The 13,914-nt window shown below is 45.3% G+C and overlaps 1 long non-coding RNA gene across 1 annotated transcript in view; it reads right to left on the reverse strand.

Annotated features, from left to right (window-relative positions):
- The window catches only part of LOC141051694 (uncharacterized), a 42,294-nt gene that overhangs the window by 18,850 nt on the left and 9,530 nt on the right, over positions 1 to 13,914 (reverse strand). Inside the window, exon 2 of the long non-coding RNA XR_012220678.1 lies at positions 10,963 to 11,040. This is a non-coding gene — a long non-coding RNA (uncharacterized lncRNA). The remainder of the gene's footprint in view (positions 1 to 10,962; positions 11,041 to 13,914) is intronic.

Genomic DNA, 13,914 nt, shown 5'->3' on the forward strand with positions numbered 1-13,914 from the left:
CTCTCGCAGTTCCTGCCCCTCACAAGCCGAGGACTGTGAACCAGTTCCGATATTGGCCACTGGGATCATTGTGTCCGCAGTGTCATTGGACCTTCTGGAGGAGATCCGTAAATCCCCAGAACAAGCCCCTGACACTACGCCACCCAACAAATTGTTCGTTCTGCCTGCATTTCGCCTACAAGTGCTTAGAGAATCACATGACTCTGTCTTGGCAGGCCATCCTGGTCTCAATAATACCACCAGATTGATAACTAGGAATTTTTGGTGGCCGACGGTGGTTAAGGACTGCAAAGAATATGTCTTAGCATGTGAGGTCTGTGCCCGCGCCAAGTCCTCCCATACTCGCCCTGCCGGCTGGCTCCAGTCCTTGCCCACCCCCGAGAGTCCATGGACCCACATCTCCATGGACTTCATTACGGACCTACCGTCCTCAGATGGAAAGACGTGTATCTGGGTGGTGGTGGACAGGTTCAGTAAACAATGTCATTTTGTCCCCCTGTCGGGGTTACCTAACTCGGAAACATTGAGTAAACTGTTTATTGTACATGTGGTACGTTTACACGGTACCCCGGTCAATATTGTGTCTGACAGGGGTACCCAATTCGTGTCAAAGTTCTGGAGGGCGTTCTGTAAACGCATTGGTATTGAGCTATCTTTTTCCTCGGCTTACCACCCTGAAACCAATGGGCAAACCGAACGTGTCAACCAGGCTCTGGAGCAATACCTTCGTTGCTACATCTCAGAACACCAGTCCGATTGGGCAGAACAACTGCCACTAGCCGAGTTTGCCCTAAACAATCAGTATCAGGACTCCATTAAGTCTACCCCCTTTTTCTGCAACCACGGGCTGCATCCGCGCTTTGGCTCATTCTCGGCCAGAATGTCGGAGCTTCCTGGGGTAGAGAAAAATATACATTGTTTAAAAACCATTTGGTCTGAGGTAAACTCGAACTTGAAAGGGGCCCGGGTTAGACAGACCTCGGCAGCGAACAAACGGCGATCCAAAGGACCGCACCTGGCAGTTGGAGACAAGGTTTGGCTCTCCACCAAAAACATCAAGCTTAAAGTACCGTCTGCCAAACTGGGTCCCAGATTTATTGGTCCATACGAGATTATAGAGGTGATTAACCCGGTGGCCTTCCTTTTAAAACTCCCTCAGTCTTTCAAATTACCCAATGTCTTCCACAAGTCTCTCCTCAAGTTGTATCGCTCCCCAATTCACACTGTCCCGTCCCCTCCTCCTCCCGTTTCGGTCGGAGGGTCCTTGGAGTATGAAGTCCAGGGTGTCCTTGACTCCCGCCTTGTAAGAGGGTCCGTACAGTATCTGGTACACTGGAGGGGCTACGGTCCAGAGGAGAGGTCCTGGGTCCCTGCGCGGGACATCCATGCAAAAGCACTAATTAGAAGGTTTCACCTCCTTCACCCTGACAAACCAGGTTTTGAGGGTCCGGAGGCCCCTCTTGGAAGGGGGGTACTGTCACGTCTCCGTCAGATTTGGGGCCTGCTGTTCCGGTCGCAGCCACTAGGAGGCGCCGGGCCGCCACTTCGCCGTCAGACTCGGGGATGGCTGTTCCTGCCTCGGCCACTGGGAGGCGCCGTGGTTCTATTACGTCGCCGTCAGACTCAGGGCCTATGGTCCCAGCTTTAGCCACTAGGAGGCGCCGGTCTGTCACGTCACCGTTGGATTCGAGGCCTGCTGTTTCGGTCATGGCCACTAGGAGGCTCCAGACCGCCACTTCACTGTCAGACTCGGGGACGGCTGTTCCTGCCTCGGCCACTGGGAGGCGCCGTGGTCCGCCCGTGAGTTATGGTGGTGACAGAGAAGTGGCTCCTGCGCAGGCATCTGGTGGGCGCAGGCTCCACCCCTCAGTCAGTCATCAGGGGGTTACTGCAACTCCATCTGGCCTGGTCCTGGGGGCGGCCCTAATGACATCACCAGTCCAGGAACCTGTGAGGGATGACCTGATCCCTCAAATACCTTGGGACTGGTCTTGCAAGCCGCCGGATATATTCTTGGTTCCCCTGTGTGTTACTTAGTGATTGATTTCTGTTTGACTCTGACCTCAGCCTGGATTTCTGACCCCTCTTTTGCCTGATGATTCTGTACTTCTGCTACTCTCCTGGTTTGTGACCTTGGCCTGGATATTCTGACTCTGCTACTTCCTAACCATTCTGTACCTCTGCCGCCCTCCTGGTTTTTGACTCTGACCTTGGCCTGAAATTGACTCTGCTATTGCCTGCCGTTTTTGTACTTCACTCTGACGACCGTCCTGCTCTGGCCGCTGCTCCTATTCAGACAGTACCTCCTGGGCTCTGTTGTAAATCCAGATCCCTGTATAGGGGTAAAGGGTATCAGTGTTTCTCGGGGTGTTGCCTGGCTGCAGCCCAGAACTACAGACGGACGTTACACAGCCAGGGGAATATGTCACCTACACCCGGCATGAAGGACTCCGCGGCTGGTACGCATTAAACATCCGGCGTATACCAAAAGATTTACTATCTACTTACCTGAAGGAGAAAGCGCGTGTGCCTTCCCCGGTACCTGTTGCCGCCCCTGTTGCATCTCAGGCAGCAATGGATCGGAAAGCCATCAACCCACCAGGAGGTGGTATCCCAGAGCATCTCCCCTGGAAGCAGCCTAAACAAAAGGTACAGAAGGCCACAAGCTTCACTCTGCTGGATGAGGAATATTTGAGGACTGTAAATGCATTCTTCACATCTGGTAGCAGTTCTCAATCGGCTTCCAGAACCCTAGGAGGGGACCAGCACTAAAATTCTCGTGACCCAGGAGGGTTTGTTTAGCACCGTTGTGCCTTTTTGTTTTTCTACCATGGTTTTGTTTTTCCCAGAGTTGCCCTGTTCGATTGGCAGCATTTCTGCATTTGGAACTGAGGAGATCATGAACGCTGTATGATCCAAAACTTTTATTGTAAATAGTTGCACCTCTTTAGGTGCCCTCTCTTGGTTTTACATAAGGACACTTTGCGAAGATGATGTCTACCTCAAAGGGCACTGCAAGAGATCCCGGCTGGGAGAGGTGTCCAGCACTTACAAGAATAATTGTTGAAAGTTTTAATGTGAAGTATTTTTGATAATGATATATCTTATGAGAGTATTAGTAACTAGGAAATGGCTTTTATATAGAGTGAGTAATGTTTTGATATAAGAGATTTAAATAAAGAGTTGAAAATGTGAATGGTGAACCAGGTATCACAGGTGTCACTTGAAAGAGAATAGAGAATGTACACTAGAAAGAGAAAGGAAATGTGTACTAGAGAAGGAAAGCTGAATAAGACTGGAGTGATAGTGAGTCACAGATAACAGCACTTAGAATTAAGTACAGTAAGAAAAATTGCACTTTTTGTCTTGAAATGTAGATAGTTAGTTAAGAATTGTTTGTAATGTTCAAGAAACAATGCCTCCTATATTAGGAAGTTTAGTATAAGAAATGTTTATGCAGCATTATAAAATTTTGCATGTTCCTGTACTGTCAACTTTGTAGTCTTGCAGCCCGCGGACGTGCTGTGTTTAACGGGGGGGTATGTGGCGCCCCTGAGGCTCAGTTGCCACAGAGGTACTGCACCTTCTCCTAAGGTGTTGTGCCCCACCATCCAGGTAAGGTGGGAACTCCTTTCCACGCTCCAACACTCGCACACCCACACAACAGGGTAGTTCTGCACAACCACATTGCGGCTCAGTGCTTAGAGAGTAGCAGAGCACCTCTGGTGGTTCCCTGCTTGGAACACTGGATGTGTTGGGAGGTGGGTGGAGTTTAGACACACAACGAAGGAGTAAGGAGAACAGAGAGGACGTGGGTTGGAAGAGGAACCCTGCTTATAGGTTCTCAGCGCAAGGCCGGGGCCCAGTCCCCGAGGTTGTATGGACACTTATGGTTCTGCAGCAGACACCGGTGGAGTAGTTGGCTGTAAATGCACTACTCCCATCTAAGACTTGGGGCACAACAGCAACTGATTAGAGAGCCGGGCTCAGGAGAAGGGAGTCCCCAAAGCAGGCTACAGCTGTCTGCCGTACGAGTAGAGTTCTTGGGAACATCTGACAGGAGGAACTCCAGAGTACCACGGTACTGGAGATCTTCACACTTTAAGGCGCAATAGAGGAGTCGTTCAGGAAAGGTACATGTTGGCGGAGTGTTGGAGAGGAGCTTTCCATCTGGCCTGGAGGTTGACTGAGTCTCTGACCCGGAGGACATAGCTCGGAGGCAGGCACCCTTGTGTACCGCAGACTGTGAGTAAAGCCTTGGAACTGCAAACCTCGGTGTCCTCCATTCATCCTTGAGCCAACCCGCTCAGCACCTCTACATCTGGGTACCATCCTTTACACTGCCTGCGCCTTTCCACAACCATTACAACTACACTGCCCTGGGACTATAGCTTCACCTGTGGGGAGCTTTTACATCCTTGCTGCACCCTACCATCAGTCCCAGCGGATCTGCATGCAGCGTAGGCTTAACACCTCCCTTGCCGAGCACCACAGGTGGCGTCACGAACTATTACATTACAAACTTTCACTGATTTTTTGGGCGCCCAGGGCCACGGACCGGGTCACCGCTGCTGTGACACCTCCCCCTGACACCGGACCGGTACCGAGTACCCCACAACCCTGGGAGGGCAACCAACTTTATACCGCAGAAAGTGGAATAAAACAAGATAAAAAAGACAAATTAAATTAAATTAAAAAATTAATTAAAAAGGGAACCGCTGAAAATGTCATCTTACCCCACAAAAAAACAAGTTGCCATAAAACTACATCAGCGGAAAAATAAAAAAGATAAGGCTCTCACAATAAAGTAAATCAAAAATAATTACCTGTAGTTGCTTTTCTATAAAATTGTTTTTATTGTGTAAAAGTGTCAAAACATGAAAACAATATAAATGTGGCATCGCTGTAATTATACTGACCCAAAAAATAAAGCTGACTTAGCAAGTTTACCACACACGGAACAGCGTTAAAAAATTTAAAAAAAATCCTGAATTGCTGTTTTTTGTTTATTATACCTGCCAAAATTCAAAATAGAAAGTGATTAAAAAAAGTAATGTGCCCGAAAATGGCACCAATAAAAACGTCAATTCGTCCTGCAAAAAACAAACCCTCACATGACTCAGTCAGCCGAAATATGGCAAATAGATAGAAAGATAATAGACAGATAAAACAAATACTTCTATATAGATAGATAATATATACAGTAGATAGATAATACATGGATGATAGATAGATAATAAATAGATACATAATAGATAATATATAGATAGATGATAGATACAGTGGAGGAAATAAGTATTTGATTCCTTGCTGATTTTGTAAGTTTGCCCACTGACAAAGACTTGAACAGTCTATAATTTTAAGGGTAGGTTCAATTTAACATTGAGAGATAGAATATCAAAAATAAAAACCAGAAAATCACATTATATAAATTAATTTGCATTTTGCAGTGAGACATAAGTATTTGATCCCTCTGGCAAATAAAACTTAATACTTGGTGGCAAAACCCTTGTTGGCAAGCACAGCAGTCAGACTTTTTTTTGTACTTGATGATGAGGTTTGCGCACATGTCACGAGGAATTTTAGTCCACTCCTCTTTGCAGATCATCTCTAAATCATTAAGATTTTGAGACTGTCGCTTGGCCACTCGGAGCTTCAACTCCATCCATAAGTTTTCTATGGGATTAAAGTATGGAGATTGGCTAGGCCACTCCATGACCTTAATGTGCTTCTTTTTGAGCCACTCCTTTGTTGCCTTGTCTGCATGTTTTGGGTCATTGTCTTGCTGGAAGACACAGCCAAGACCCACTTTTAATGTCCTGGTGGAGGGAAGGAGGCTGTCACTCAGGATTTTACGGTACATGGCTCCATCCATTCTCTTATTGATGCAGTGCCTTAGTCCTGTGCCCTTAGCAGAGAAAGACCCCAAATCATAATGTTTCCTCCATGCTTGACAGTGGGGATGGTGTTTTTGGGATCATAGGCATCTTCCTCCAAACACGGCGAGTTGAGTTAATGCCAAAGAGCTCAATTTTTGCCTCATCTGACCACAGCATCTTCTCCCAATCACTCAAAGAATCATCCAGGTGTTCATTGGCAAACTTCAGACGGGCCTTCACATGTGCTTTCTTGAGCAGAAGGACCTTGTGGACACTGCAGGATTTTAAACCTTTAGAGCGTAATGTGTTACCAATGGTTTTCTTGGTGACCACGGTCCCAGCTGCCTTGAGATCATTAATACGTTTTCCCCGTGTAGTTTTAGGCTGATCTCTCACCTTCCCCATGATCAAGAATACCTCACGAGGTGAGATTTCGCATGGTGCCCCAGATCGATGTCGATTGACAGTCATTTTGTATTTCTTCCATTTTCTTACTATTGCACCAACAGTTATCTCCTTCTCACCCTGCATCTTACTTACGGTTTTGTAGTCCATTCCAGCTATGTGCAGGTCTATGATCTTGTCCCTGACATCCTTATAAAGCTCTTTGGTGTTGCCCATGTTGTAGAGGTTAGAGTCTGACTGATTAATTGAGTCTGAGGACAGGGGTCTTTTATAAATGTGACTATGTAAGACAGCTGTCTTTAATGCAGGTAACGTGTTGATTAGGAGAGCATCTAACTGGTCTTTAGGAGCCAGAACTCATAATGGTTGGTAGGGGATCAAATACTTATTTCTCACTGCAAAATGCAAATAAATTTATAAAATTTATACAATGTGATTTTCTGGATTTTATTTTTGATATTCTATCTCTCATTGTTAAAATTAACCTACCCTTAAAATTATAGACTGTTCATGTCTTTGTCAGTGGGAAAACTTACAAACTCAGAAAGGGATCAAATACATATTTCCTCCACTGTAGATGATAGATAGATCAGACTTAGGAGCTGTCGCTTCCATTCGTTTTTGGTTAATTAGGATTCTGGAGTATGAAGTCACACTGTGTGTCTAATCCAGGCTGCCCGGTAACAATGGGAACATAAAGCTCCTTCGCTAATGAGGCTGGACCCCCACTTCCCTGAAAATATACCATCATAAAAATGCCGCCCACGATCCGCAGAGACGCGTAACATTTCCACACAGCTAATTGCATAAGGCACAGCTGGGAACTCAGTCTGATTAATGAGACTCTATAACTACAGCAAAGAGAACCACCGCCAGCACTGGGGAGGACAAGGTACCAGAGTGCTAGAAACCTGCACAGGAGAGATAGGGTTAAAGGGGCTGGATGACGGGAATGTGAGAGAACAAGGGTTCTAGTAAAGGAACAGAGAAAAAATTATTGAGAAAAATGTTCTGGTGAAAAATATAGTATAACATTATTTTTTATAGGAGGGTTATCAGGTATAAATAGTGCCTTAAAGGGGTTTTCCCACAAACCAAAGTTCATTTTAATTACCGTATATACTTGTATATAAGCCGACCCCCCCAATTTTGCCACAAAAAACTGGGAAAACTTATTGACTCGAGTATAAGCTGAGGGTGGGAAATGCAGCAGCTACTGGTAAATTTCAAAAATAAAAATAGATACCAATAAAAGTAAAATTAATTGAGACATCAGTAGGTTGAATGTTTTTGAATATCTATATTGAATGAGGAGCCCCATATAATGCTCAATACAGTTCATGATGGCCCCATAAATGTTCCATACAAAATACACCCCATATAATGCTGAACAAAGGTTAATAATGACCCCATAAGATGCTCCATAGAATAATATGCCCTATATGCTGCTCCATAAAGCTTATGGCCCCATAAGATGTTCCATAGATTATGCCCCATATGCTGCCCCATAAGATGCTCCTTAGATTATGCCCCATATGCGGCTCATAGATTATGCCCCATAAGATGCTCCATAGATTATGCCCCATATGCTGCCCGATAAAATGCTCTATAGATTATGCCCCATATGCTGCTGCTGAGAATAAAAAAAATGACCTACTCACCTCTTGTCGCTGGGAGCCAGGTGCCGATGTCCTGAGCAGGCAGGGACACCGGCGTGCTATGGGGGACAGGTGCCGGTGTCAGGCCCCGGCACCTGAGATATTCACCTGTCCCCGTTACACCGCTGCGCGCTGCTCTGTTTTCCGGGTCCCTCTCTCAGTGACTGTTCAGGCAGAGGGTGCAGCACGCACTAATCACGTCATCGCGCCCTCTGACCTGAACGTCACAGACAGAGGACTCAGAGGATAGAGCGGCGCTGGAACGGGGACAGGTAAATATCGCATATACTTACCCCCTCCTGGCGCGGTCTCTGCAGCCCCGCTTCTCCCACGGTCTCCGGCGACTTCCTTCAGCGGTCACGTGGTACCACTCATTAAAGTAATGAATATGCGCATATTCATGACTTTAATGAGCGGTACCACGTGACCACTGAAGGAAGGCGCCGGAGACCATGGGAGAAGCAGGGGGGCTGCAGAGACGCTCCAAGGGGGGTACGTATGATCTGACACCCCCACTCCCCCTCCTCCGCTGACCCCCTGGTGTATATGACTCGAGTATAAGCCGAGAGGGGGACTATCAGCCCCAAAAAATGGGCTGAAAATCTCGGCTTATATGCGAGTATATACGGTAATAGATTTTTGAATAATAACAATTTCAAAAATTTGATGTGTTAAATAAAATGTTGAAAAGGCTGAGAATAATCTTATAAATGTGTATCTGCTGTGTAGTGTGTAATGGCTGTGTCTGACCATACAGGGACATGGTCTGATCATACCACAGCTCCTTGGCAGGGGAGGAAAAAGAGTATATACAGACACTACAGCACGGGATTGCAAAATTATTCTTTCTTTGAAGTAAAACATTGTTTAAAAACAGGCAGGGAAATGTTATGTTTTACCTCATAGTCATTTTTTTTTTTAGAAACTTTGGGGGGTTTTCACCACTTAAATAAAAAATAACCTTGACGTGTTTGGTATCTACAAACTCGTAACGACCTGGAAAATCATAATGGCAGGTCAGTTTTAGCATTTAGTTAACATGGCAAAAAAGAAGCGCAAAAAACGGAAACTCATAAAGGGAAGAACCCAAGGTGGTGAAGGGGTTAAGTGAAAAAATTCTGGACATCATTATCTTTATGAACAGTAACATGGCCATAATCATTTTTGTCCTGCTTAGAAGGGGTGACCATTTTGCAAAACTTATTTGTATTTACTCAATTGTTCAGCACCATGGAAGGCAACTAAAAGCATAGCGCACTCTCTGGAAGAGCCGTCAAGTCCGTCACTTCGTCTGGAGTACCCGTCCTTGTCTGTCTCTTATTTTGGAGGACCCGTCTTGTCCGTCTCTTGCTATGGAGGACCTGTCCTGTGTGTCTCTTGCTGTGGAGGACGCATCCTGTTCATCTCTCCCTCTGTAGGACCTGTCCTGTCCGTCTTTCTAGAGTATAGGTTCTGTCCGTCTCTTGCTATGAAGGAACCGTCTTGTCCATTTCTCGCACTGGAGGACCTGCCCTGTCCATCTCTCTTTCTTGAAGACTTGTCCTCTCTGGATCTCACTCTGGATTACCCATGCTGTCCATCTATTCGTCCGAAGGAACCGGCTTGTCTGTCTCTCACTCTGGAGGACCCGCCCTGTCCGTCTCTCTTTCAAGAGGACAAGTCCTGTCTGTCTTTCACTCTGGAGGAACCGTCTCGTCCTGCATTACATGGACAACACAACACGAATTTAATGAGCACTTTTTAATTCTCAGTTTCTCCTGTGGAGGCGCTGCAGGAAGACTGAACACCTACTCACAAGTTTCCTCAGAGATTGCAGCTGATTGTTGTGCTTTGATGATCTTTTTTAATATAAAATGTGCTAATTGTCCAAACTAAAGAACCCGTCTAGGGGCTCAGGCACATAGTAAATCCCTGTAGAGGGAGACTCAATGACTCAGTCTCTTTATATTCTGAATGATTAGTTTAGACATGGTAATCATCTCAACCCCCAATGATCAGGGCTGCAATTTTCCAACACATGAACATGAATCCGTGCAGCATCAAATTGCCCACTCAAAAACTTTTTTTGGAATACCCTTTAAAAATAACTAATGGGATCCTGACAGTAGATTCATGCTGCCTGAACTATGTCCAGCACGAATCGGAGTCCAGCAGAGTTATGGCAGCAGTGTATACGGTGTTTCAGAGAAAATATACTTTGAAAAGCCAGGTGGAGACTTTGTGTCTTGGATGACTATCCTAGACCGGTCCTTGACGCCTTCTTCCCGGCTAGCTTCCCTAGTCTAACAGGTCTCTCCCTATGTGTATAAGGCGAGATCTGCCAGTCTAGATGAGCGGTGCGGAGAGATGTCATTAGGGACCTGCCTCTAGGACATGTCATTATGGATCTGCCTCTAGAACACATCATTAGGGAACTTGCTCTATAACACGTTATTAAGGACCTACCTCTAACATACATTATTAGGGACCTGCCTCTTGGACACGTCATTAGGGACCTGCCTCTAGGACATGTCATTAGGGACCTACCTTTAGGACTAGTCATCTGAGACGGTTTTTCAAAGCATCTTTCCTCTGAAACGTCTGCCATAACTCTGCCAGACTCTGATTCCTACTGATGGTTCGGACAATATGATTTCACTGTCAACTTTCTTTTCAAGTTTGAGACTTGCACAGATGTTTCTTTGAATAGGTATATAAAAAATGTGAACAGTAATGTAAAAAAACAGAAAAAAAACCCAAAATATCAGACACTGAATATAAACAGTTCTTCCTAATTCTCTCTTTTCATTTGAGGCTTGAGCCACAATCCATCGTCACGTTTGCTCTGCACGCACGAGAAATGTGGTGTAAGATCTGTAGCCTTTTCCAGAAGAAAATGGAAATGAGCGTTTTTCTGATGGCAGGATCATGATCTGCCAGAAACAGGATGGATATTGTCCAAGTCACCGTGCTCTGCAGAAATGATGAATTATATTTGTATAAATTATATATACCGTTCGGAAATGAATGTGCTGACTCACCGATAAGACGCTGCTGGGTCCTCCTGCGGCACTGCTATTCTTTCATTTCTGGATCTATCCCTCTATGTATCGATTGTACTGAAAACAAACAAAAATATCAATACATGATGTTCATCAAGAAAACAGAAGCAGAACGTTTCCTCCAACAAGTCTCTGAGTCCTCAACCAGCAGAAGAACCAAGGGTTTAAAGTTCAGGAGAATTAATCCAGGTGACCTCTGGTTCCCGTATTTAGGATGATCTTGTAAGAGCTTTGCCTCTTGATACTTGGCTTGGATACAAGGAGCTCCAGAACTGGTGGGACCTTCTTAGGATTAAAAGAAATTCTGAGAAAGAATTCCCAACTTCTTTTAGGTGAAGAAGGAACATGGTAAAGAATATCAGAGGTAGAAAATGCATCTTCAGATGCTTCACTTGAGACCCCTTCTTTTAGGGGCTTCATGGTCCCTCTTCTTCAGGAAAGTTAGCTGGCTTTCTAGCGACACCTATTGCAGGTCACCAATCACCCTTAAAGGGGTTTTCTACTTTTAGAAAAGTGGCTCCCAAGTCATCAGTTTTTAGAAAAAAAACAAATACAGATAGTACTCGCCCTCCTTGGGGCCAGCGCCAGCTCCGCTTTGCCGTTCCAGTCTGTGCTTTGACTGCAGCAGTTACATGACATTAACAGTCCACTCACTGCTGCCAGCAATCATTGAGCATGGCAACTTGCCGTCTACATCGGCAGAGCCGCTGAGCTCAGTGATTGATCGCAGTGGTGAATTGCGCTGTTGGATTCATGTCATCACTGCTGCCAAAAACCACTGAGACAGGAGCAACGGTGGGGAGCTGTTCGGGGACCAAGGTAGGGCGAGCACTGTGTTTTTTTTTTTTTTTTTTTTACTAGTATCTGATCTTTCAGGGGCCACTTTCCTAAAAGTGGAAAACCCCTTTACGTCAATGTCCAACTCTTTCATGAACCTTCTCGCATGATTTAGTATTCTTAGCCAAACAAGAGTCTACTCTAAAGAAAAATACCAACACCCACCAAAGGTGAAATATCTCAAGGGTGCAAGGATGATGTAAGAGTCAAGCTCAGTGTAGGAAAATTGAAAATCCTATAAAAAAAGAGCACTAAAAGAACCAACGAGCTAAAAGTAAAAAACTTTATTCAAATATCAATAAAATTACATGATGTAAGGACTGACAACCAGCATCAAGAAAAATACAGAGCCAAGACCAAAAAGATAACATGTGAAATCAGATTACCTGAGGGACCGTGGCACCACCCACCCCAATGCGCGTTTCGGCGTAGTACCGTCTTCTGGGGGGGCATGGCATCATGGGATAGAGTAAGCTATTTAGAAAGGGGGCAAGACAATCTTGGCTCTGTATTTTTCTTGATGCTGGTTGTCAATAATTGTGAAAACTTCTGTTGAATCCAGTGTATCTTTACTCCTTGACCTACCTTGCACTCTTAAGACACATATTGATACAATGTGTTGCACAGTGCAGGTGCACTTTCTGAGCTGACCATTAGATCAATATTATTTCACCTTGTATCTGATTTCTGATTACCTGGCTGTTACAGTGGTGCTACCTTTTCATGACTGACCCTTGGCATTTCTTTGTGATCCCTGTAATGTCTTTACATCATGTAATTTTATTGATATTTGAATAAAGTTTTTTACTTTTAGCTTGTTGGTTCTTTTAGTGCTCTTTTTTAATAGGATTTTCTAAAGAAAAAGACCCATATGCCACGGTTTCAGGCTTTTTGCCTCCAATCAGTGCAAAGAGGGAGTATTGGTAAACTGGGTGCAAAGTCTTTGATGGAGAGGCCTAGTAAGCACGAGAGGGATGCCGGGCACAGAAATGATGGGCAGATGGCAGGGAGGACTAGATTGGACTGAGCACCGGGCCAGGGCAGTGTGATTCGAAATTTGCAAAGGATTCCTAGAAATTGGAAAAAAAAAGACTTGTGAAAGAGGACAGCCCCTTTAAGTATTGAAATGTCCCATTTGAAGCTCCATGAATTAATCAATAAAGAGAGAGGCTACAAAGATGCCTCGCTTGTTTTGAAGGACACAATATGTCTATCTGTTACTGAGAAAATCTACTGATTAGATAAGCATCTGTGTCATGCTTTATTTCCCCCTGGGGGCCCAGCGAAAGCTTTACTTCTGGTTGCCAGCTAATGGGTGGAAAATCCCTTTAAAAGGGCAATCACAAGTTATCTCCCATCTCCAGCACCCCCATTGCAATGAATGGACCGGTAGATCGTATAATTGACCTCCGCTCCATGAGCCAGGACTCTTTGGAGCCCTAGTTCTAGGGATCATTTTGGGCCCTGGTGGTTGGACCACCAACAATCCTAAAATTATCCACTATCCCATGGATAGGGAATAACTTCAAACTTGAGAATACCCCTTTAAATTTAAATCCCCTTTAGGCTGTGTGCCCACGTAGCGTTTTTTAAGCGTTTTTGCCGTGATTTTCGGCGCGAAAACGCTGCGAAAACGTTTAAAAATCGTGTACAGAACGCCCCCCCCATGCATTCCTATGGCATTCCGCACATACTGTGCTAATGCTGCGCTTTTTTCCGCGGCGGAATCGCATCGCGGAAAAAATCGCAGCATGCTCATTCTTTTGTGCGGAATCGCAAAGAATTGCTGCGATTCCGCACCCATAGGAATGCATGAGAATCGCTTACTTCCCGCATGTGGCTATGCCCACCATGCGGGAAGTTAAGCGTCTCATGTGCGGTTGGTACCCACGGTGTGGAGGAGAGGAGACTGTCCTCCAGGCCCTGGGTACCATACCCCTGTAAAAAAAAGAATAAATAAATAATCGGGGTATATTTACCTTCCGGCGTCACGCGCTGCATTCCCGGCCTAAGCGTTCCCAGTAATGCCTTGCGGCAAGGTCCTGTGATGACGTGGTCTCGCGAGATCGCTATAGCAACGCGAGACCAACGTCA

This window comes from Dendrobates tinctorius, unplaced genomic scaffold (assembly GCF_039654945.1).
Source record: "Dendrobates tinctorius isolate UK_male_01 unplaced genomic scaffold, ASM3965494v1 ptg000158l, whole genome shotgun sequence".
In the NCBI taxonomy this organism is placed as follows: domain Eukaryota; kingdom Metazoa; phylum Chordata; class Amphibia; order Anura; family Dendrobatidae; genus Dendrobates; species Dendrobates tinctorius.